This window comes from Phaenicophaeus curvirostris, chromosome 1, assembly GCF_032191515.1.
Source record: "Phaenicophaeus curvirostris isolate KB17595 chromosome 1, BPBGC_Pcur_1.0, whole genome shotgun sequence".
Classification (NCBI taxonomy): Eukaryota; Metazoa; Chordata; class Aves; order Cuculiformes; family Cuculidae; genus Phaenicophaeus; species Phaenicophaeus curvirostris.
In genome coordinates, this window is record NC_091392.1 from 69512864 (window position 1) to 69539224 (window position 26361).

At 36.5% G+C, this 26361-nt stretch overlaps 1 protein-coding gene across 20 annotated transcripts in view; it reads left to right on the forward strand.

Moving 5' to 3' along the window:
* PLEKHA5 (pleckstrin homology domain containing A5) overlaps positions 1-26361 on the forward strand; it is a 161943-nt gene that overhangs the window by 43962 nt on the left and 91620 nt on the right. Inside the window, exon 1 of one of the 20 annotated variants that reach the window (XM_069862038.1) lies at positions 17822-17957. The exons of the other annotated variants lie outside the window; for them this stretch is intronic. The gene's annotated coding sequence lies outside the window, so the exon portion shown is untranslated. Of the gene's footprint in view, positions 1-17821; positions 17958-26361 lie in introns of those variants that run through there. 20 annotated transcript variants of the gene reach the window in all.

Below are 26361 nucleotides of genomic sequence, written 5' to 3' on the forward strand. Positions count from 1 at the left end.
TTTTCATTTCCACTGAACTGACACTTTTTGAAACCCTCAGGTAGACCTCCAGATCTTTTCTGAGAGGCAGCACCTTATTTAAGTGTAATCTTTGTCTATATGCTTCTCTTTCCTGTTAGAATCACTTTGAAATTAATGCTTTCTGTTTCAGTTGCTCTCTTGTATCTCAGACACAGGCTATTATAGGTTTTCTTTGTAACTCTCTTCAATCTAATTTTGCTTGTCCTGAATAATTTTGTCTGAGTTGCAAATTATTCCTACGCTCTTCGCTTGCATTTGCAGACAGCTCATGAATATCTTGAGTGTAATGGGTTCTTGTATTTTGCATGTTCCTACCCATAAAATCATAGAATCACCAGGCTGGAAAAGACCCACCGGAACATCGAGTCCAACCATTCCTATCAAACACTAAACCATGCCCCTCAGCACCTCATCCACTTGTGCCTTAAACACCTCCAGGGAAGGTGACTCAACCACCTCCCTGGGCAGCCTGTTCCAGTGCCCAATGACCCTTTCTGTGAAGAATTTTTTCCTAATGTCCAGCCTAAATCTCCCCTGGCAGAGCTTGAGGCCATTCCCCCTTGTCCTGTCCCATGTCACTTGGGAGAAGAGGCCAGTTTCCTCCTTGTAGAGTACAACCTCCTTTCAGGTAGTTGTAGAGAGCAATGAGGTCTCCCCTCAGCCTCCTCTTCTCCAGGCTAAACAACCCCAGCTCTCTCAGCCTCTCCTCATAGGGCATGTTCTCCAGCCCCTTCACCAGCTTCGTTGCTCTTCTCTGGACTCGTTCCAGAGCCTCCACATCCTTCTTGTGGTGAGGGGCCCAGAACTGAACACAGGATTCGAGGAGTGGTCTCACCAGTGCCGAGTACAGAGGGAGAATAACCTCCCTGGACCTGCTGGTCACACCGTTTCTGATACAAGCCAAGATGCCATTGGCCTTCTTGGCCACCTGGGCACACTGCTGGCTCATGTTCAGTCGCTGTCAACCAGCACCCCCAGGTCCCTCTCCTCCAGGCAGCTTTCTAGACAGACTTCTCCTATTCTGTAGCACTGCACAGGATTGTTGTGCCCCAAGTGCAGGACCTGGCACTTGGCCTTGTTAAACCTCATGCCATTGGACTCAGCCCAGTGGTCCAGCCTGTTCAGATCCCTTTGCAGATGCTCCCTACCTTCCAGCAGATCCATGCTTCCACCCAGCTTAGTGTTGTCCGCAAACTTGCTAAGGGTGCATAGATACATATGTACAAAGGGGTCTATTTAGGCTTCTTTAAGACATCTGGCTTTGTAAAAATGATTTATTTTTTTTTTCAGGTAAGCATATGGATCTGATTAGTGTGAATCCATTGCAGTGCATGTGCAAGGTGAGGTGTTCCCCTGCAGAGGTGATATTGACTCTTTCACAGTGTTCTGTATGTATGCAAATATCGGTTAATTCTGTTCTTCATTATAACACCTGGTAACTCACCCAGTACAGAAGCTAAACTTGAAAAAAGTGGAGCATTTTACAGCTCATAGGATCAACATTTGCATCTTCATTCTTCCAATACAAAAGTCAGTTTATGTGAGAGGTATGCTGTTATGTCGTACTACTCATTCTTTTCCTTATATCCTTAGAATTACTAAATAAATATTCATTTGACCTTGTGGTTTCATTGCAGTTCACTTGTATCAGCTCTGTAAAATAAGTCTCTTGTACTGACATGGCTTTGAGACAGTTTATAAAACTCTCTTGCCTTGAAAGAAACACTTTGGCACTTTCAAGGAGAACTTACTCTCTCCCGTGAGAAAAATGCATCTGGCTCTTTTGCTGAGATTTTGTCTGCTTCTTTTGCATCTTCAGATCAAATCACTTCTTCAGATTCTGGAAGATTAATTTCTGTTTGGAGAAAATCTCTGTTCAGTTTTTGTGCAACGTGCCAGAGGCCCTTTTTCTTGGTGTGCTGAGTCACAGCTTTACATTTTTGTTTTCTCTACTTGGATGCGAGTTCCCCATTCTGAAAGGTCTTTTTTTCTTGTGGGGTTTGTTTAGTGACTTTTATGTTTTAAAGATTACAGCTGGATAAGAGTTAGGCTGCCGTGTTTACCCAGCAGCTCCCCCCATGCCTCCCCCCTTGCTTGCTGCTGGCTGAAATGGAAAATTCATGACTTCTGGGTAGATGGCAGCAGCATTTACTGCCTGTTCTTCTGCCCGTCCCGGTGCTCTGCTGGACGAGCTGGATGGCTAGCTCAGTTAACACCCGCTCATATAGAAGTAACTTGTTGAAGCAAGGGGCAAAATGGGGGAATTTTTGTGAGCTTTCTATGAAACTCTGGGCAAGTACTGCTAAGGGCACTGTACAGACTGTAGGAATGTACCTTTCTCTTTTCAGAAGCATTAGTCTTGCTTATGCTCAGCACCTCAGCTGAAGAGTGATTTTCCTTTTTCATAGCCTGGTTTATGTGGTAGCTCTTGGAGGAGACCAAGTAGCTCAGCCTCTGAGTCAGAGGTTATGCTGCTCTCTTAAATAAGTCAACTATTGACCGCAGTATACATACACTGTAAGTACAGTATATATAAATACTGTGTATTTAAGATTGATTCAGGTGAGGCTTTGAATTTGAATGTAAAGATTAGGAATCTTCTAGAAAGAAATCTGTCATTAGTATTGCCTTGCTTTAGTAACAGAGATTAGCCAGACTGTTTAAAGCGGATGGCATTTTCTGTCTTCGTTTGAAGCTCTGAGTACTTTTTCCTTTTCACAAACTTATTACAAGAACACCATCAGAGCCCAGTCTACTACTTCAGTTTGGCATAAGCTTACAGGTGGACTGTGACGGCAAAGAAGTCACATCGGAGTAGGACGTGGAGTGAAATTTAATGGGATATAAATGGGGATGGCATGGGAAAAGTGGATTTGTCAGGAGTGAAGAGAATTGCAATATTCAGTGTTTTCATCCTTCCTGCAGGAAAAAAAAAAGCTTGCTTGGCTTCACTGGTTAGCTGTACTTTAAACCAGTTAGTATATGTGAAGGGGAAAAAGAGTCAAAATATTTTAGACTGCTACTCTTTGTTTTTCAAGTGATTGAACGTTGGGGGAGGGAACGAAGATACTTCAGTGCATTATGGGCATGCTGACTTCTGTCTTCAAATCAGTTCAAGGAAGATAATGAAAATGTAGTTAAAGTATGTTCACTGTATTTTTCCTGTTAACCAAAACATTTGGATATTTTTTGCCAGTCCTACCAAAGACATTTTAAAATCATCAGAAAATATATAGAAAATCAAATGTCGAGTTGGCTCCTAAATTTACTGCTTTACTCAATGGTCATCTGTCATTTTAGAAGCTGTGAATTTGTTTTATTGATGACCTGTCATTTAGTTTGACAGTTGATTATTATCAGTAAGTTGTCTCTGTATTCTGTTGTGTTATCACTGGATAACATTTTGGGTTGAATTTTGGTTATAACCAAAATACATAATGCTTATTACTCCTTCTTCATGTTTTTGAAATTGTTCTCAACAAAATGGCATGAGTAGGGTATATTCCCTTATTTTGTATCTGAAAATTACCAAAGAGAAAAACCAAACCAGAATACACCAGAGGGAAGAAAAATGGTGTGGGTTTCTTTGTGGGTATCTTTGTTAACTATCACCTGACAGGTCTGGATAGTTTATTAAGGCTCTGGACACAGAGTAAAACATTCAGAAGTAATTGTTACACTCTCTCCCTGAGAAGGTAAGATGCGACCAGCAGAAAGCACATGGTAATGTGGGAACTCATTGCAGTCTGGACAAATCATGGTAGGTTGCTTGGATTTGAATCCTTGTGTTCCCATTCCTGTTGCAGAACGGAATTTGTGAACAAGAAACTTGGAGTCTTTTATAATTTATGCCTAATGATGGAACAGGTTTCAAATTGGCAATGGCAGCAGCAGCAATGTTTCTTACATAAGCTTCTTAAATGGCATATGGAAAGCATTCCTAGCTTTTAATTTCTTTTCAAAAGCAATGTTGAGGAATTAACTGAAAATAGGTATTGATCTTTTATGAACGTGACATGCATGATTAGACAATACTGTTAATTAGTTAAATTAAATGAGTATTGTCTTGCCAAGTGTTTTATTTCTTGACATGCACACCCCCCTGATTTGCTGAGCTTTTAGAAAGCTGCTTTTATTTGTTAGAGCAGTGTTTGACTATTTATAGTAGTGGACCCATATGTTGAGATTTGAGAAACCCAGAAATTAGGAATGACTAAGTGCTTAGTGACTGACTTTTTTTTGTGGCAGTATTTAATTCTCTAATTTAGAAAGTTGGAACTCGATGGCTTCATGGTATGTTATGTTGCATCATGTGTGCCTTTGCATTTATAGATGTCGGTATGTTTATAAGCACGTGGAAATGTGGACTGCAGTCTTAGAACAAAAGTTTTCATGTCATATTTCACTTACCTAAAAGAAGAGGAACTGAAGCAAATGAGAGGACAGGATAGGGGAGACAGCTAAAATGGGGCCTTAAGCTCTGCAGCTTCTCCCTAAAGTCTCCTGAAGAATTTTCAATTTGCTGACTGGTAAAAGCATTAGACTTTATGGGGGAACCTTATGATACCTGTGCTGCAAATGTTAAATCGTGTGTTGCTTTCCTAATCAACATCTCTAACATGTTGCACTTTCTTTGGATTATAAATCTGAACTGACCAAATCCTTATGTGTCTTGAAGGCAAAGGTCACTGGTGGGTTAGGAGTATCTGGAAAGTAAGAAGTATTTTTTTTCCCAGGAGATTTATTCTGTTTCTGCACACTCTGAAAGCAAATTCTGTCCTTTGTATAAAAAACTTACGAAAGTCCCTTTTCAGTATCTTTGAAACTTCAGATGAAGTCATGGACAAATAAATGTGAGAATGTTTGGGTTTTTTTTCTGAGTAAGTTTAACTTGTGACTATTCTACTACTTAAGATGCATGTGGTGAGGGTAAGACCTATCTCTGTGGCAACCTTCCTGATCTTGCTATTCAAGCCAGGAAGAGCATACGAGGCTTATCTTAACATTAAGACAGACTGCATTTATTACGAGCGTTGTCTTTTCATACCATCCTATGTGTTTGGATGGGGCGTGGGGTATTTTATACTTTTATTTGGGGCGTGGGGTATTTTTAAAGTTACATTAAAGTTTATATTTTAAGTTTACATATTAATTTGCATACACTGCAGATCAAGTTACCTCATTCAGATAGTTCTGCAAATGAGTTATGTGTGTTCCATGTTAAAATATTAATAGACAAGGTACTTGACTCCTTGGCACAGGAATAAAAATTCCCAGGTGAAGTGACTTGAGGTTGCAAAAGCCATGCCAAGTACTGCAGTGCCAAAGAGAAGGACTAGTGTATGCTTAATTATTGAGATGTACTTCCTACAGTTAGTTGTTTCATCGCACTTACCTTCATGAGTGAACGTGTCAACAGTCAGTTTTTCCAACTCGTTAGGTTATGCTTATATGAATTACTTAAATAAGGATTGTTCCATATGCTGAGGATGGAATTTGACGCCTACGATGAATTTCTTGATATTTTCAAGAGCGAAGAGGAATTGGGAGATGACTTTTAGAACATTTATAGGACATCTTGCTAACCTAACCTGCATTCATACATGAAGAGCCCCAAGTGATCTGTACATGATTTGAAAGCAGAAAGTTGCCAGGCAGGGACACCAATGTAGTAGTCAGTTCAGCTTTCTGAAGTCACTTCTGAACTTTAAAATGCATAAAATACTTGAGTTAATGCTGCTTTTGTGTTAATAAAATTGAAAGCTTTGCGGTAAAGATACATCACAGGCAAACAAATGCTGACGCTTTATTTTTTAATCTCTCTTGCCAAGGCTTAAAAGAGCAGAAATGCTATATCTTGTCTTTAAAATAAATATCTACGTTTAAAATTCATATCCAGAAGGAATAGATTTGATAATCATCAAAGGTAATTTCTGTCTTCATACTCAGCAGGAAATTCAAATGCCTGTCAGTCAGCTTGCACAAGTCAGTTCTGAAGCACACAAAAGTCTGAAACAGTTTGTCTAATGATATTAAAAAGAAAAGTAAAAAACAATAATATGCCACAAAGTAATAGTAAAGAATCAAAACGATCCTATATCTAAGAAAAACAAGTTTGGCTTGATGTTTTTATCGTGTTTGAAGTGTGAAGTGGTGGTAGTAATTTCAAATGATGGTACAGCAATGACACTAAAATATCTGTATGTATGTAGTTCAGATATTTGTATTTCTAAGAAGGTTTTGATAGCATTTATTCTTTCAGTGTACAATGTCTCGGTGATTCTTATTTATATTGATTGGCAGTAAAATACTAGATTATTGGTTAGGGAGACTGATTTTTACCTCCTATTACAAAACCTAAAAGAAGTAGCCATTCGGGGGGTAGGTGGGTGACAGATTTATCTGAGTATTAATTTTGTAGCAAGCTATTATAAAACCCTAAAGAAAAAAGTACCCAAAACCAAACCCTGCATCTCCTGTGTGTTGTTAACAGCAAGTCTTTAGTAGTAAAACAAATGGTAGTATGGTAAGGAATACTTACTGTAACACAAACTTACTTTCAAGAAGCAGTAGTGTGTGTTTCTTTAAAGTACATTTATTTAAGAATAAATTTTTTAACTTATGACAGAATTAACATTTTTAACACTGCTTTTGTAGTATTTTTATGTTTATCTGATAGGCATCTTTGGAAGGTCTTATTGAGGCTAATTTAGATTTTAGAAGCCCAAAACCCACAAGTCTGACCACACCTTGCATGAGAGAGAGGGTGGGATGGACAGAATTGCCAACAAAGATGAGGATTGTAGTATTTTAGCACATTAATCAAAACTTACTTTGTGGAAAGCACTCTTTTCTTTGTCTATCAAACTTCTAGTTTTGTACAAGTCACTGCGTTTCACGCTCCTTTTTTGAGTGAGCACTGTTTGGGTGTGTGGAGTATGAATGCAGGTTGTGTTTTATTTGTTTTAACAGTGAATTAATTATTCAAAATGGTTGGAAAGATGAAGCTGAATCTTTTAAGCATTGCTGTGCTGTCACGCGTATCCCAGAACTTCTTGTTGGGCTGTGATGTGACTTTGAGTAAGGTGGAAACTGTAAGTTGTATGTCTTAGGAGCTGCCCTCCTGTAGGTGCAAAAATTAAAAGGCCATCAATGCTTGATTAATAATCCCTAATTAATATTTGGGGTTTATTTTATACTGCTATCTCGTTAATCCTGGCAGGTACAAGATACTGCCATAAATAAATACCTATAATACACCCTTTGCTAAAAATGTAGGAGTCTTATTTTTCACTATTGGCAGAGTACTGCCAACCTATTGCAGAGTAGCTGCCATTGCTCTACAGCTGAGAGCGTAGTAATGTGTTCTTGTAATACGGTAATATCTATGCATTACAGTCTTAGCAGCTAAGGATTTACCAATATAGAATATTAAACAAAAATGAATCTTGTTTCATAATTATTGTTACAGTACTGCATGTATATACACAGAGTAAATTGGATCATTGTCTAGGGTTTTCAAATATATGTTTGAGATGCAGAATGGGATATTGTATGGAAATATTTATCTCTACGTAAATTGCTTTTAAAGCACTTCAGACCACTGAGATGTTTTAGACGGAGGAATTAATGTGAATGAAGTTTTAAGCTTCTGTTTGTCTGCTAATGGTTTTCTGAGAATTCTGTAGCTGAATGCAAAGTAGGGGTTGTCTGATAGGGCTTTCTCTGTGTGTGGTGGGGCTCTTCATGAATATTGTGAGCTTAGAAAATCACTGTAAAACTGCACATTGCATTGAGAAACTTCTTCGTGTGTAATACAAGGTAGTAGACAAAGCTGTTGTTGGGAAGATAAGCTAGTAGACAAGCTGAAATAAGCACTTTTTCAGGTTTTATCCGTTTATGCTGTGCGCACAGCAATAGTGTGCCTGGGTTCACACACACTGTACTGTGTCAAGATACTGGTTTTCAAACACTGAATTACTATAAGCAGTTCAATCTTTCTTTTAATATTATTTTCTTTCTTCATTTTAAGGCCATCAACAGTTTATCTCTTTGTTCTTTTTTAATTTGAAGTTATGCAGTTGTTCAGCAGTTTGCTTTGAAATACTGAGTCACAAGTGCTCAAAATGTGCAAAATCAGCAGCAGTTTTTAAACACAAGTAGATTTCTACTTGTTCCTTGCATCCTCTCGGTGGTGGATTAAAGTGGCAATGTTCTCATGTAATCAGTGGAGAACGAAGCATTTAACCTTTTTGTATTTTTCTGGCTTTTTAAGTTCGATGTGAAAACATTTTTTTCTATTTTCATATTCTGTATTGCCTTGACTTTGTATATCAATGTGTGTGTGCATATGTGTATATTTTTTTCCCCAAGTAATACTTTAACCTTAAAAAAAAAAAAATTAAACCAACTGAAATGTCAGAAGCTGCTTGAAAGAGGAATTTGAGTGAATCCCTGAATGAATTTCTTCTGGCTTACATTGAAACCATACGTATTGGCTTCTTTCTTCATGAAATTTTATTTTTTCTTTTTGGACTAATTGGATTTTTGGAGTTCGTTTTCAGCATGTGACATACCACACGCTTTACCACTCAAATTTCCTGGGATTTTTTTTTAAGTGCTTTGGATGAAGATGAGTCTTTGACTTACAGGAAGTCAAATCTCCAGTGTTGAACTTCCTGTTGATGCTGTAAATACACATTATTTTCATATCAATGTAAGTACATCTTGATTGTAAAGATAGGTATTTAAGAAAAAATATTAATCTCTTGCAGGCTGTTCTTGATATTTGCTATTTTAACTAAAATTTGACTGTAGGATTCAAAAATAAAAGTTTTTTGTAAGTCACATAAATCCAATTTAATTGTTGACTTTCTTGTGTGTTTATTTTTAGCTTATTTCCTGTGAATTATGTTTGAATTGTGTCCTGAGTAAAAATTGTATACTTTCTGAAGAACTTGAAATATTGGAGTAATAATGAAGCTTTATCTCTGTGCTTTTGGCCTGAAAATAAAAGTCAATTAAAAAAAGCATTTAAAGTGTTGCTTTTTGTAGTTTTTATTGGTGCATGTAGGTATTTTCATATTGAGGAATATAAAGCTCATTGGATTAGTTAAATTGACTTTAACAAATGGGAAAGCCATAATATGATGATTTTCATCTGTTCTGGTTTTATTTTAACTGTCACTTTGATTAGATTTGCTTTCAACAGATTTAAGTGGTTGTTGTCTGACAGTAGGAGTTATTGAGGAGGATAGCTCTGCTGAATTGGTGGCAGCTTGTCTAGAAGGAAAGCTTGTGATATTAGCAACTAATCCGGCACTGTGCTGGTTCTGGTGATTCAGTTGAGAATAAAGTTAAACAGCTACGCACTAGCTTGTAAATTTGTTGTCAAAGTATGTTAAATAGTATCCCTGCTTTAAGCACCTATCTGCTGGAACCCTCTAACTAGGGCTCTTATATCAAGTATCTGATTGAAAATTATAATTGGACACCTGTGTTGCATGGTAAAGTTCAACTGTAAATTAGCTGTGGATCATTCAGAGTTTAATTATCCTGTTCACTGGTTTAATAATCTTCCAGTGTCTGTGGCTTGAGAATTACTTAAACCCACCCCCCCCCCTCCCCCAATCCATACTATATTTATATCATATTCCAGGGAAAAGGGAGCAGTTTCTATGCTCTGGCCTACTGGAAGATGATGTTCATATTTGGCAAGCTGGTGTAACTTGAAAGTGAAAGTCAACTCCATGCTACAGATTGGTGAATTAATCCCTATCTTCTGGAAGTGGTTACTGGAGAAGCCAACAGACAAGAAAAAAGCTGAAGACATTTATTTATAAATTTGAAAATAAAACCCACCTAGATTTGTAATAAACTGATAATACCTTTCCAACTGGGCTTTACAGCAGCTGAGAAAAGCAGCCAAATATAGGAGAAATTATCTCCAGTAACTTGATACATCCTGTCTTCAAGGTTTCCAACAGAATGTAATTTTGGTTTCTGCAGCCAGAAACTGAGATAGCCAGAGATGAGAGAGATAACAATTGTCCGGGTTTTTTTTTCTTTTCTTTTCTTTTTTTTTTTTTGAGAACCTGTGCAAGAATTCTCAGCCAGCAACAGTCTGGGGTTCAGTGACTTCCAGAGGAAGAGGTAGTGTCTTCGTATTTAACTGTGCCTGGTGGATTTTGGATTCGTTTCTGAACCTACACAGACTCTTCAGAAGTTGTTTCGTATGCTAAGCAGCTATCACCTTTTTAGTTTTAAATTGCTACCTTCTGTTATAGTTTTATTTGCTTTCTCCTGCTTTTCATGTAGGTGCAGTGGTACACTGTTCACCATAAAAGCCTGAGTGATAAAAAGGTCTTTATCACGTGCCCAGTCTGAGGCCCAGCAATCTGGTTTTGTTCCTTATGTGTGGAGAGTGTTCTACACCCTTTAGGCATCTTTATTGCCATTTTTGTGAAACTTTGGTGGATTTTTCATGTTGTATGTGTGTAATGATTAATCTGCACACAAAACTTTGTGTTGATTCTATGAGATGACCAGTCTATGAGAAGGTATCTGCTATAATACTAAGGTTTTATTCCATAGTAGAAATGGTCAGCTCAGAGAACGTTGCTACATGTGTTAAAATACAGAAGTTTTGGGTTTTTTTTTTCATTTGCATCATAGTTACATTACCACTTTTATATCTGACTACTATTTTACCGCTTGTGTTCCTAATCTTATATAGCTCCTCTAATTCTTCAATCATTATCCTACATAGCAACCTTGGTAAGAGGCACTCACTAATAATGTTTTGCTTCTGTATTTATCCCCTTTTTGAAGTCAGGATGAAGAGTATGTGTGAGCTCAAGCTCTTGCAGTTCTTATTAATTCATGTCCCTTTATTCTTTTGAACCACTGTCTATGTGACACGGACGGTGGTTCCCTCTTGCCCACGGACAGCTTAGATTCTTTGATTAGCATTGATGACTGACTTTACTGGGTGCTTTTAGGAAAACCAGGTTCTCTGTGAGCTGAAAGGCATGTTTACTTTTGTTTTGTTTTGTTTTTCTTTGTTGTTATTACTTTGTTTATTTACTACTAAGCCAATTAGATTTAATACCTGTCAATTCAGTTATATAGAGTAGTTCTTAGTGCTTTGCCTGGTACAAACGCAGGGATTACCTGGTCTGTAGTCCTCTAGCTGACCCTAGAAGCTCTGTAAAACTTGATATAGAGTCAGGGACCTACCAGTTTTGTGTAACTGAGGCAATTCGGTTACCTTCGACAATAGGTAAGCTCTGTAGTTACTGAACATCATCTGAATGCCTATTCAACCAACACTTGAATTCATTGGACATTCTGCCTTGAGTCAAGTAGGTGCGACACTTGACTCAACTGTGTCTTCCCCAGCTGTGAAAACAAATACACTGCTTTCTGCAGTGACCTTACCTTCTATCAGACCTTTTAATTTTATTTTTTATAGTTTCTTTTCTTGTTGAAAGGCTTCTTCATTCTGCAGTTTGAATGAGGAGCTATCTTAGGCTTGAGATACAGGGTCTGGCTCTCCCCTTTTACCTGCTACACGTTTGCAAGTAGTTTCTCAGAGCATGCTATGTATTTATTTTTTTACTTGCCTGTTTGTGAGTTTTCATTGAACCTAGTATTCTTTTTCCCATTTGAACACTTTCAGAATTTTCTTTCTTTCAGTAAACTTTCTTACCTTGTTATTTAGTGATGCTGACCTGTCTTTGCTCTAAATAATTTTGAAATAAATGATGCACGTTTTCTTTGCAATATATTACATTTTGTGTAATGTGGAAGAGTGTGTCCTTCTCTTTCACTGCAAGTATTTTATCAACTTAATTTTTGTATATCAGGAGACTCGGGAGATGAGGCAGAGATCTTCATGTTCATTCATATTGGTTCAGCCCAGGCTTTAGTCTGTAATTCTGCACTGGATACACAATCAGCAAGTTGTCAAAGTAGCGTGTTTTTCTAAATAATTAATTTTAAATTAATTAAATGATTGTTTATAAATGTTGAGTGATAAATCTACAAAAGGATATTCTTACTTTAGAATTCTTTTCATTAATATAAAGAAGCAGCTTAATGGGTCTACGTGTAACAAAACTCATTAACTCATTCATAATGAGTTTAAGGACCTTGCAAAGAGTTTTGGCTAGTAAGTTAGTTTGAGAGAATTCAGATATTTTCCAGACGGGATCTCAGCAGTTTTAACTGCAGCTTTATCAGTTAATAAAAGGGATTCAAGCTGGCAGTTATTGAAAAAGGATTTGAAAATGAATGTAGGTCTTGCAGCACAAAAGGGCTGCTGAGCTTCAGTGTTTATTGCACAAACTTGTGTTTGATGGGTTGTTTCACTTGTGCTCTGTGTTGCATCCAAAACTGAAAAATGTTTTGTGCTGCTTTTGTTGATGCTAAATAGAATGGAAGGGTGTGCTATCAGCCAACTAGGTCTGTAGTGATGTTGCCTTGAAAAAATTTCTTGGGCTCTTATGATTTTTGCAGTACAAGAAATTTGCAGAAAAAAATCTGTCGCATTGGGCATAAAGAAAATGTATTCACATTGGATTCTGGAGATTGTTGGTTTTGAGCAGAAGTAAATGTGTTCGTATATGGAACCAGTTACTCGATTTTTATTTTAATGGCAAGTCTGGGAATAGGCATAAAATAAAAAGATTGCATTAATGGGCTGAATTATGGAAATAGTCAATAATTTGCCTTACGGAGTACAGTTCCTTTGTCGGCCTGTTGTTCTCTTGCCCATCTTGAATATATTTCTGTGACTAATGACTATTTTTAAATTAACAGCAAGTTTAAGAGAATGGGGTGGGGGAAAATCTGTCCACTCTGAGGATAGGTAGTGGGTTACCTGTCTCCGTGTAGAGAGAGCTTGTCAGGATAAGCACATGTGTAGCTTGTAGCTGTGACAGGTGGTTGTTTCAGATCTGGTCTTAGTCTCAGACATGCTATAATATAAATAAATAAGTATTAACTTGGAAAGCAACACTAATAGTCTAGGCAGTAGTGGCAGTTTTACAAGTTCTGGCACATTGTCTGATAAAATTTTCCCAATGAATCATCTAAGGTCAAATATTGAAGTCCAGCACACAGTCTGCTTTTATAAGATGTGAACAGCAGACATAAACCTTATTTTCCATTAATTCAAGAGCACAAGCACAAACTATTGAACCTGTATACATTTAGTATACCTATTTCTAGGAAGGAAATGACAATATATGTAGTAATGCACAAACTCATAGTTGTCTATTCAGTCTAAGTGGGCATATGAAGAGTGAAAGACTTTAAAAATACAGATTTACCACGGGCTTGCAATAACTTAATAAGGAGTGGAATACAGATCTCTTCTCAGCTGATGCAGGAAATGTATTTTGTGGATCTTTCAATATGTCATTTGCCCTTTCATGCAATGTCATTTAATTGTCAAATCCTCCATCATGAAGCCTTCAAATGAAGAGATAAGGTGAGGACATCCTTTGGAGAAGGTTCTTTGAGTCAGTAATGGTAATGCCCTTTTGGTGGATTGTGCAAATCCCACAAGGTAGTTGAAGATTTTCTATTCTTTTTAGGTTTGCTGCAGGTGCACCGAGTGTGCTAAACCTCGGTTGGAGTAAGAGACTTGTTGCTTCTCTGAATGTCTGGAGCTAAGTACTTAGTTAAACTGTCAAAATATAGATAGTGACAGAAGTAAAACAAACACTGCAGATAATAAACACTGTCTTTCTGTGGTGGTTTTGTGTCCTGATTTTGGTATTAAACAGTTCCTGGTGCCTTTAGGCAAATGATTTGTGCAGCAGTAAGCATTCTGAAGATTTGCACATTACTTTTTCTGAAATATTTTTATTTGTGAATGTTTGAAGTTGCTATCCATGAATAATATTTGACATCTATTTAATTTGCTTTTGGTACTAAAGGCATTGGGAGATGGGGTAACAACAGGGGAAAAAATAAAAGAAGAAAATTGAAGAAGGCAAAAAGAAAACAGGGAAGGGAAGGAAAACTCCAATGAGACAGTATTTTCAAGTAAGATGCAAGAAAATCCCAAAATTAAAAAACAGAAATATTCTTCATTAGTATGGGAGAACTTAAATATTACACTGTAGGCACATTGGAAATATGTTGCACAAGCAAGACTATGCATAGAAACAAGAATGTACATATTACATAAATAAGAAAAATTACTTATTTTCTGAAGTTTGTGTATGTAGTTTCTCAAAGTTGTCTAGATCTAGATATACACCTTTTCTTGGTTTTGTTTGAAAAACGTTCTCTCTGCTTGAATAGGTCATCTGATATTTAAGATGTAAGAACATAATGGCAAACAGATTTTTAAAATGCTACACATATCTGGAGAATGTAACTGTTAAACTGTATAGAAAAGGAAAAAAAAATTAGATATCTGTGATGTAGCATTTGAGAGAGGCATTTTGAAGTATTACTTATGGTAGACCAGATCCAGGAAAGGTGCTTGTGTGATCATGCCAAAGCTGAGAAAAGAGCTGAAAGCTTGTGTATAGAAGACATGATTGTGGAATTCTTTTTAGCATGCCAGGAAGTCTTATGAAACTCAGCTATACATAAATTGCTGAAGAGTTTATCATGTTTACTTAAAAACATGAGTTGTATAAGTCAAAGCTTTTAATAAAATCTACATAAATCCTAGTTATAGGCTTTCATATTTCATTCTGAAATAGCAGCGAACTTAATATTGAGACTTCTAGAAACAAAACGTAACACAAAACACCAATCTTATTAAAATGAGCTGTTCTGCTGTCAGAACAGGTGATCAAAGGTGTTTGTGTGAACACTATTGCTAAGAAGCTGTTAGAAAGGAGCAGAGGTTTATTTATTCTCCACCTGATTTCTTGATAAATACATTAAAAGGAAAAAACTCACCAACACCTCTGTCAGTAAATGTTTTTTATCATGTCCTCTAATTGCGTGCTGAGTTTACTGTAATGAATCTTATTCCTGTGATATTCTCCATGGGGCTTATTGAACTCAGTCTTTATAGCAGCATACAGAAGTCTGACATAGTTTTAGTGTGCTGGCTTTGGTTTGGATATCAGTGTAGATACTTTAGAAAAATATCTCGGCTTCCAGTTCTGAAGTTTTGTCAGGTTCAGAAGAATAATTATTTACTGGAAGTCCTCTGTACAGGGAATGTTTTCTTACTTATGTATTAATTTCACTTTTTCCTTTCAAGAGATGTTTATTAGAGTTCAAGTTGGTAAATTTATATTTGTATAAGACTTTCTTATCAAATGTACAGATCTTGAAACTCAAATTTATGTATTTGTAAAGGAACCCTTTCAAGTTCAGTGAGACTTCTTTGCAAGTAGCATTTCGCATTAGTTTTGGAATCAAGCTTATTTGGGGTTCCTGTGCTATTCATAGCTTTTTGCATTTCATTATTGTAGCTACAGTTTGTAGGACACTGAGAATAAAATTGAGACTCGTCAAAAGAAGGAACAAAAACTGTCCTGAAACTTCCTTATGCTCTGAGAAGTTGAGCAGGTGTGCGAGAAATGCAGAAGGGGAAGTTGTCATGAAAATCGGTCTTTTGGGGGAGAATATATGCACAAAAATTTAACTTCAGAGCAGACCTTTTGAACTTGTTCACTATTGTCTAGCCTGAAGAAAATTCTCATGATTGGTGCTTGGCTTGATAGAATTTTAGGAAGCTGAGGCGAGTAAACCTGAAACAAGAGAATAATGTTTACTTCATTTATAATGGATTTTATTACTGGCTTCTTTCTCCCCTTTATCTTCCATATGTGGCAACTACAAGCTAGTTATTAGGTAGATATAATGCATGCAATTAATCTTCCTTCAATGGCATTTTTTTTTTTTTAAGAATGAAACTAGATTAAACCTGCTTGGATGAAAACATTATCACTCAGGAGGCAGCTCTTACATTAACAACATCTTGCATTTTTAAAATACGCTGTGTTTCACCAGTCTGAATCTCTGCAGAAGTTTAGTGATCAGTAACAGAGCAAATGATGAAGAGTTAGGTGATGAAAGAAGATAAGCTTAGATTAAAATGTGAAATATGTTTTAAGAGTAGTTTCCTTTTTCTTTTAGAGAGCTCATTAGCTGCCAAGGAAATCCTGAAATTCTAACCAAGAAGGCAGGCTTTTCATCATGTAGTGATTTGGTGTAAGAAAAGTAACCACCAAGTTGTTATGTGATTAAAAATTAAATGAATGCAGTTGGTGTTATGTGATTATAAAAAAACCCTTCTTTTTATAGTGATGTAATATTATCTCTGGTATGTGAAATGGGATGTTTTGAGTTCTTCATGCAAATCAGGTTTTACTATGCCTTAGCTCTATTGTGCATCTTGACTTCAGAGTTTATGCCTGGAAGGAATTTCTGAGGTAAAAGTACTTCCTATGATTTTATGTGAGTTCAAAGTCAAAGGGCAGGGAGTAATGTTTAAGTAATTACCTTTGTAAATATGTTGTTTTCCTGCCAAGAGGACTTTCAAAATGTAGGAGGGCAGCATATGAGTCTTAGGCTTCAGATCACTGTGGCTGAAGCTGTAGGTTCTCATACAAAATACAAGCATTTTTTGCACAGGTATGAAAACCTCTGTTTTAGAGTAGTTGTAGACATTAGTGAAGCTTAAGAATAATTTCTTGGGTGTCTGCCTAATGTCGTATTAATCTTCATCTGCCGTACTAAAAGTAGAGGATTTGATTCGTGCCTTCCAAGTAGCAGAGTTTATTCAAAATTCAGTGAAGTATTTCGATGCCCAACTGTGGCAGAGACCAGGAGGTGTGCTGCCTTGGTTTTTATATAGCATCTTTTAAAATACAGCTTTTATAAAGTAGCCTGCCTGGCTTCGCTTTCAGCTTGAATGATAAGCAGGAACGCATTTGAAATAATGAAAAGTGCCTGGGGCATAGCTTTTGTCTTCCCACAAGAGCGGAAAGAGTAGTGTATTCATTTGGAAAAAAAATGAATATACAATAAGTATGGAAAGAGGCCTGTGAGATGGAGAAAACCAAAGCACAGAAGACCTTTATACTACTTGTGTCTGTGTGGGTGAATTAAAAGATGTTAATCTCTAAAAGGAAAGGGTTTGAATATCTGTTTTCTTTGACATAGAATTTTTGCATGTGAATAACCTGGCTTTTGATATCCAAATAAATTGTTTCATTAAGAAGCTAAATGGTTTCTTTATGCATAAAGAGATTTTAAGTGGAGGTAAATTGCTTTGAAACATAAATCACTTGCTAGAGAGTTCTTTAGCCTTTCTTCTGGCCTCCCCACCCTTTAAAAAAAAAAAAAAAAGCTGCTCAGAAATCACCAGGTAGAATAATTCTTAAATTGATTTGTAGAATTTTTAAACAGATTTGTTGCCTTTGTCTGATTTATGAATTGTGCTGCTTAGTGTTCAAATCATATTCTATCCTGAAAAGGTTTTCAGTCTATTACTGTGGCATCATGTAATTACACTGAAGTACATGATGATAATGTTTAAGCCTTAGTATGCCTTGCAGGGAAGTAGTGCAAATAATTATCTGTGCATCAGTGCAGATTTAAAACAGAAAAAAAACAGTACTGCTTGGTGGCTGAGTTTTGCGCATTCCAATTAATGATTTAAGATTTGACTTAAAGTTCTGAAATTCTTTGGAAGTAGGCCATCTCCTGCTGAGATGAAGCATCAGGCCATTTTAAATTAGATAGCGAGCATGCTCATATCAAGTACCCACTCTTTTAGATTTTGCAGTCTGTGTCTCTGTTCCCTGTTAGTAGAGCTGCCACTCAACTGAAGTAGAGGAGAGCACAGCATGCCCTTTTGTCGTCTTTCTATCAGGGCACTTATGATTTCTCTTGGAACTAGAAACTTGAGATGAGAGACAAACCTTGCTGTTAGATCGCCAGTGTTTTTGGTGAGTTGATATTCATCTCTTTCCTCTCTAATGCCTTTAGATATCTCAGATAAAACTTGGCTTCATACTTGTCTCTGTTCTCTAATAATGGTATATATTTGAAATATCTCTGCTCACTTCAGTAAAATAGTTCTGGTATGTATGTATTAATTTCTTTATTGAAAAAAATAGCTTTTTTAACAGGAATGCTAGGCTGTTTTGCTCAGAATTCAAAAAAATGGGCATTTTTTTCTGAATTCAGATTAGTTAACTATTCTAAATATAGCAACAGTTCTTCAACCATTACGTCTCAGTAATTTTTCATTTTCCTTATGTTCTTAGTAAACTACTTTAAAACCTGGATTGTTTTGTGTATCTAGCATTTTAGAGGGAGTTTGAATAGTCTTGCAAAAGAGAATTCTATTTATGTAAGACAGTGCTGAAGGGTATTTACAGTACTTGTTTTCCACACTAATTGCTTAACAGGGTTAGTTAAGTGATGTCTTCTGTTAGTTTTGCTAACAGATGCATGTGCATTTCCTTCTTCAACCAGCTAAGAAATAGAAAAATGCATCTCCTAGTTCTTTCTTATGACTTTAATAATATGCAATAGGAATTTATGAGAAAAAGTGTAGTGTTTATGATAGCTAAAGTGAATGTTTGATACAGCTTAACATTTAGTTAACTTTTAATTAGTAGTGGGAAGGCAGGATTTAATGATTCAAAATATTATCAAAGCTTAGTTCTTGCGCTTGATTTGAAAAGCTTATTTTCCTCCAAAGATCATCTGCGAAACATGACTTTTAAATTCTTTATTACCATATGTTTCACTTGTAGCAAAAAAGTCAGTTGGCAATACTTTTTTAAACTATCTAAACATGGGTTGTAAAAATCAATGAGTGATCTGATTAATTCTGACAACTCAACATTCTTCCCCCCACCCCCCAAATAAAAAAAAAGTTGGTTCCTAATTTCACTTTTTGCCCAGTGAATAAGGATGAGTTAAGGCATGTGTGTTTCAGTTTCAGTTGTGACACACTAGAGTTACTTCCTAAAATTCGGCTCACCACTGCATTGAGGTTGGAAGTCTTAATTGTAAAACATCCACATACATTTTTGGTTTGGGAAGGGTTGTTTGGTTTTATGAGCTTATACTCTTTATCCTGTTGTGATTGTGTATATATGCTTTAGATAGTCATCTGGATAAAAGATTTGAGGTACAATGGCAAAACCAGCCAGTCAGTGAATTCACTGAGCCTAACAAAAGAGGTTCTTGCTAAACATAGCCCTTGTTATGATTCCAATTGACTTGATTTATAGGAGTAAAACCAATAAACCCATAATCTTCATTGTTGCCTTGACAATCCTGGTTGGAAGGGAGCGAGGACAGAGAGTGCTATTTGTGAATCTTAAGTAGTTGAATGTTAGTTTGCTTGACCCTCTGATGCAAGGTTCTCAGGGAAATGATCTAGATGAGTGTAATAGTTAAGATTTTTGTTAAAGCCTAAGGGTAATGCATTTAATTGAGGCCTTGCTGTGGCAAAGGGCTGTCATAACCCATCAGAAAACCTGTACTTTGGCTGCCAAAAAAGGATTGTAGTGTGCAGCTCTGACAAATGATGAAAGAGAGACAGTGAGGGGTAACTGCAAACCTGTCTTGTGCAAAATATATTACTGTGCTGGCTTGTTATCTTCAAAGCATGTTATTTCTAATACTAAGTTTTTGCTCTTACAACTAGTATATGTTGTTTCATAATGGGGGTGCCTTCAGGTGCCATGAGTTGTGTATATCTCAGATCTGGAAAATGCTATGAAGCTGCACAGATTTGACATAGGACAGTTTCTGCATGAACAGCGAACCTAGAAAACTTAAGAACTTGTAGGAAGGGGGTAGAGAAATGAGAAAGATGCATTAGTGGCTGGAGAGCAATCAGTGGGAATGGCAAAAGAAGACGAACAGAGTTACAAAAGATAAACACATGCGAAGAAAGCATTTGCCTTTTTTTTGGCAGTGTTCCTTTATCAGTATAAGTATGTAAAAATGTGGGATTTCTGGTTTGGATTGCTGAAGAAGTTTGAGCTTATCCCTTTGAAATAATTAAGATTTAAAGTATAAAATGTCATGTTTTATAGATTTTGTAAGGGAACAGTTGTTAGTTGCAAGGACAGCAGAAATTTGCAAGTATTAACCATCTCAAGTTGGTTTATAACCACGATCTTGTCTATTTTACACTTCAGTATAGTGCTTATCCTTTCCTTTGAAGAAAGTGTTGACTCTAGTTATTTTTCTAAAAAGAGGAATTCTTATATCAAAGTTATAAAGGTTAACTTAACTTTTACAGGTAAGGTACTGTCTACTCTGCAGTAATACTCCTTTTATACCCATTTTATTTTGCCTAGAAATCCACTTTTTGTCATGGGTAGTATGCAGAAAAATTTGCCTTGTGTTTATGATCTTAATGGTAATTGCACATGAATAGGTGAATTTGAGATCTCTGTGAACTGGCATATGTGTTTTGGTTTGCTCTAAGTTTGCTTTGTGTTAGTTTTGTCTATTTCATAATATATGTAAAATATGTAGAGAGGATGCTGGTTGTGCAACCTTATTTAGCATGCACTTAAATTGCACTGCATTGAGAACTAAAATGAAAAAAAAGGTCAGTTTTATTCAGTTTCAAAGGAAGTTATGACTTAGTCATTTTAGACATGTCAGTCATCAGTAGGATTTTATTTTATTTTATTGTGGGTCAATATATTGTAACTTGCAGTAAAATAGCAGCGTGTAAGTTCTAAGTTATTATGCCTCTCATTCAGGTTTTCAGAAACTGTATGTCTCTGGAAGGATCTTCGAGGTGCCCTTTCATGTGACTGGCAATGTAGGGCATGTAAATCACCTTGTTCAGTTATGTTTCAGAGGATGAAAAAAATTATTCTGTTTTCCATGTATGGCCTTTTCATTAAGGGAGCAGTATGCACTTAATGAAGTGGCAGTGACTTTAGTCATTTTGAGGTGGCGCACTGCTTAAATAATGTTAACATCAACTTCGTGCTGCTTGAATTTTTAAAACATAAATGTTTGTATGGAACTAAAGAAAAAAAATGGAAAAGGATGTGCAAGTTATGGACATGGGGTGAAAGGGAACCTCTTGTATGTATATCACTTAAGCTGCCTGCCAGCTGTTTTTTGAATGATAAAAATCTTTTGGACAGTGAAGGCTCAGTCTTTTTCCATTCAGGTTGTCTTATAAATGAAAGATTTTACTACTGCTGACACTTGCACATACTCAGTTCATGTGCCAGATGGAGAGCCTGTGACGATTTTAGACTGAAGGTTGTGTCTAAAAAGCTTGTCAGCATTCTGCATCATATCTTGACCCATTTTGGGCAGTATCCTATGATCTGATACTTTCAAGAAAATAATACCATTTTTTTGTTACTTTCTTTTTTTATAGAGTGGAGGAAGGAGTGGAGCTATGTTTCACAAGCATGATCTAAATTTACTTTTCCAAATCAAAAAGAAACTGCACATCAGTACCCATTTAAAATAACTGGGTGTAATGGCAGCACTGGGTCCATGATTTTATGGAAAATTAAAGAAAGCATTATTAATTCTTCCTATATGTATGTAGTATAAGTTGGGAAACAGATATGTTAAAGTGAAAACCTAAAATATTTTAAATTTTTGTTGGGTTTTTTGGGGTTGTTTTAAATCTTCTGCTTGTTTGTGCCAGGAGAGTGGAAGTGGTAAGGAGTTGGCTATGTCCTAGCTGAAGGAGGTGAGACTTTGCTCTACTTTTCAAGTACACTGAGGTTTAAAATTGGGGTTAGAAACAGTCCTATTAATTCCGGCAGATTTTAGGCATGAATATACTATATAATTGCAATTCTATAATTAATAGGTATTTAGTGGGTATTTGTATCAGTAAAAACTTAGAAAATGGTTTTCTCTAATGGAGTGTTGGGGACTGTACATTTCCTAAAGGGCAACCAAGAGTAAAACATTTCTTTTGTAGGTCAGAATTTCCAGCCCCGCCCCCCCCCCCCCCCCCCCCCCCCCCAAAATCTTAGGGAAGAGGAGTAAAACAAAGAAAAAAGCATGGGGATATGTCTCAAAATAGTGCATAAGTTTTAAATATTTGCTTGTTTTCAGCCCAGTACAACATCTTGTGCCTTATGTATGTGCATGGACTTCAGTGCAGTTTATCATGTGATATATTCTTGTCCCAAACCCTTAAGCACTAAAAGGTTTACATGTTCAATAGTCTCCTATTTATAGCAAGGGCGTCTGAACAGGAAAGCACAGGGAAAGATATGGAGCTGGCTCAGAATGGGGAGGAGGGGCCGCCCCGAAAACAGAGCTGCTATGAGAAATTTTTAATCAGTATTTCAGTATTTAAAGTTTACTTACAAATCTGTCTTCTTTTGTTTATACTTTAGATGCTTCCTTTGCAACTTTTGTCTTTACATATAATAATGTGGGCAGGTTTTTTTTCAGAGAATGACATAGGCATCATAACATAACCATGTTGGTAAATAATGTGTCATTTGTGTAAGGATTAATGTATGGTCAATTAAATAAAGACATTTTTAATCAGTGAAAACTTGATGTTTGGTGACAAAACTGTGTAACACCCTTAGTGGAATGACCTTCAAGGTTTTAATAGAATGATATTTGCTATGGAGTCTTTTTACAGAGGTTTTGTGGCGTTTTGGTTTTTGGCTTTTAATGTTTTGGTTTTGGTTGGGGTTTTACTTTTTCGGGGGGAGATGTTCCAAATTAAGTGTTGACCCAGGATTAGTGTAAAAACAAAAAAATCCAAATGACCGTATTGCACTATTGTAAGTTGTTTCAGTTTTCTGTGTCAGGATGTGTTGAGCATATGATGAAGGCTTTTGAGGGAGAAATACTCTGAGAATCAAGAAATGTTAAAAGGTTTTCAGAACTGTCATTAAAAACCTAGCAGCTCAGTACAATTTTGAACAATTTCACTAAATGTAAATTTGTCTGATATAAGGCATTGCATCTCACCTGGGAACACTAAAATAGACTTTTTCTTTATTTCTCTGTACAGTGGAAGCTGGTATGAATTTTTTTTCTGTCCCTCCTGGAGAAAATAGCCTGAGACATCAAGGTTGTCATAGCCTAGCAGAGAATGAAAAGGCATGACTTAAACAATGACATTTTCTGTAATGCCATCTGTTTCATCCCCCACTACCCAGTACATTTGTTTTCTCTGTGAGCAAAGAAAAGACAGATATCTTTAGTAGCCCTCATGTCGAGGCTGTCAAAATAAGTGCTTTAGTGCTGCCTTTGAAAGGATCTCAAAGTACAGCATGGTTCTAGCCATAATGTGCTTCCTGCAGGGGCAGCTTCAGGTACCTGTCTGGTAAAGCTGCTGCAGCTCAGTGGATCACAGCAATGCCAGTGGGAGGCAGGATTTGCACAGAGAACGAGGGAGAGAGGAGGTGGTGTGAATCAAGGAAAATAATTGTAAAAGTGATGGAATTTCACCGTATCCTTATAATTATATCCTAAAATATATCTTGCTAAATGTATCTGTAAGATGTAGCTGGTTACAGATGTGCACTGGTCAAGAGGAAAAGGAAAACCATATACTGAATGGCTTACTTTAGCCCTTTGGAACACTGCTGATGTTAAGGAGTTGAGACTTTTCTTAACTGTTTTCTAGACCTAGTGAGTTTGATTTCTAGAGATGTTACTTCTTAGGTTTAGGCTGAATTTAATTTCTAACTGCTTCAATCATCAGAATAGACTGAGAACGTTCCCCAGAACCTTCCATTACAGCATTAGCATCTCAGTTTCAGATATATTTAGTTGCTTTAATGATGGGGAGTATTTTATACCATGGTATTACAAAATGGAAATGGAAACAGAGATTTACTTAACCGAGGTCACACAGGAAATCTAACAAAGCAGACGGTGAAGCTAAAGGGCATATCCCTAGTGCAATTAGCTTGATGTTGTGATCCCTGAATGACTGCCAGTGAAATACCTCAGGTACCGAAATGCGTGTCAGTGCAAAGCTGCACCTGGCTTCATAGGAAGAAAAGCCAGATAGCCCCAGAAAACCTTTTTGCTCATGAGGCTGAACAGTTTTTGAGATTATAGCTACCAGCTTTGTGTTATCTCATCTAGAAATTCCAGATGACTCGCAGCCTATTCTAGTGTCTTAACACTGCCCTCTAATATAGTAAATTCGAGGTCCTCACTTTGTGAACTTGGGACCCTGCACACTAAGATATCCTCCTCATTGTGTCCTGTAGTGATTCTCATTTGCAGGATGTCTTGAGAGTCATAATTTATTCCATTGAATACAGTTTGTTTCATTAACATATCTGTGTTGAAATCAAGTAAGAACAGTTTAGATTTTGTTTGAATAGAGCTTTTAACTATAATAATCAGTGTGGGACAACAAAATTTATAGTTAATTTCTTAATTTTTTTTTTGTTATGGTGACACATGTATTGGAGCAGCAGCGTGTCAACTTTTGACAACTGTGCTGAACCCATGTTGAGAGATTAACTACAATCCCCTCCTCCATTTTTATATAAAAATTTCTGAAAACTTCTATTGCACTTATGTAAAGCTGGGAAAAAATCTCAGAACTCTGAAAGTAATAACACATCACTCAAAGGAATATAAGCTAAGAAATATTGCAATCACTGCAATGTAAATACATGGAAGTGTATACATGTGTGTAAATATAAGTCTAGACAGTACTTTACGTTAACCATCATGACATTTTAGTTTCTCTAAGACTTCTAGACTTTCTAGTCCAGAAAGCACTTCAGCTTCCCAGATGGAAGGTTTTCTTCTGTTACTTTCCTAGTTTTATTTAAAAGGTTAAATGAAAATGGTAGAGCCAGTTCCTTGAAAGACATTAGAAGAAAAATATTCTTATTAAAGTGTTTCCAGCTGGTTCTCTGCAAAGCTTTCGTATCCCTGTGGCATTGAGGAAAAGTTTACAGTTGAGAAAATTTGGCCCTTTTCTTCAGTGGAAAGCATTTCAGTCTGTCTGCAAATAGTATACATTTTTTTTTCTCCATTTAACTTGTGGGAGCTCTTGCACAGACCAATAGTGTTCTTACTGCTAAAAATCTAGGCGTTGTGACTGATGAATATACTTCCAGTTCTCTACAGCTTTCTCTTATGGAATAAACATAGAAGTTTAATTGAAGAGTAATAATAGCAAATAGCAATAATCAGTAAGACCCTGCTGCTCTTCATCTAGAAAGTAAAACAGTTGAAGACAGTAGGTTCCTATGCCGAGTCTGTTTACATTTGTTCTTGCTCTGAAGGCAGAAATTATAATTTACAGATGTTATGGTTTAAAGTTACTGGCAAATAACTCTAACATGTCATCTGTGTTATAAACAGAACCCAAATACACAGAAGAAACAAACTTATAGCTTTTAACTAGATGTTTTTTCAGAGAGTGCCAAATTTTATACTACACTGGAGATGGTAGCCAGTAATTCTGTTTCGGTCAAACTATTAAATTCAAGTTTTCTGACAGGCAATGTTCACTCGTGTAACCAATAGATGTGGATCATCAGATTTCATTCTGCAAAGAGCTTAAGTGATTGGAATGGAAATCTTCCTATAATTATTGGAAAAAAGTGCATCTTCTCAGTCTTTTAGTACTCAAATATTTGATATTCCAATTATTTTTGAGATATCAAAGTGACTAAGCTAACAGTATTTTGTTTGATGTACCTTAGTGAAACATCCTCACGGAAACCATGCCAGTGAAGCTAAACAATAGCCATGTGTTGGAATGAACACCTTCAAAATTATTAAAAAAGTAGGAGAGAAATTCATGCAAAGCTGCTTCTCAAATCATTGTCCTGATCCTAAAATAGTCTCCAAAGCACATTTGATAGACAAGTGGGGAAAAGAAATTCAGAAATCTATCAGGTCTTAAAACTTATTGGCTCAGTGGTTTTATACCACACTATTTTCTTGTCCACTTCAGCTAATCCCACCATTTTAGCACTTCACACTTTAGGGGAAGAAAAAAGGAATTTAGAAAAATAAAGATTATTAACAGAGCTCACTTCCATCTACCAGACTCTTAATGCTTTTTCTGCTTAGCTGGTCTGATAAACATATCTGATTTCAACTTGGTGTGATGGTTTTCAGCTTGCCAGAATCAGTGAGCCTTTATTGCAAGTTTGAACAATGGTTTTGCTTCATAAGCTTGACTTGTTTCCAGTATTGTCAGTAGAGGTAACAGAAGATGTTGATCCTCATGTAAACTTTGTCTTGTTGGCTTCAGTGGTGCTCGTAGTAATGCCAGTATCAATATTTGACATGATTGCTCTGTGAATAGCACTCATGTTACTAATAGAACATATTCTTTCTAGATGTGTTGGTTGGTTCATTGTTCTGTTCCTCAGAAAA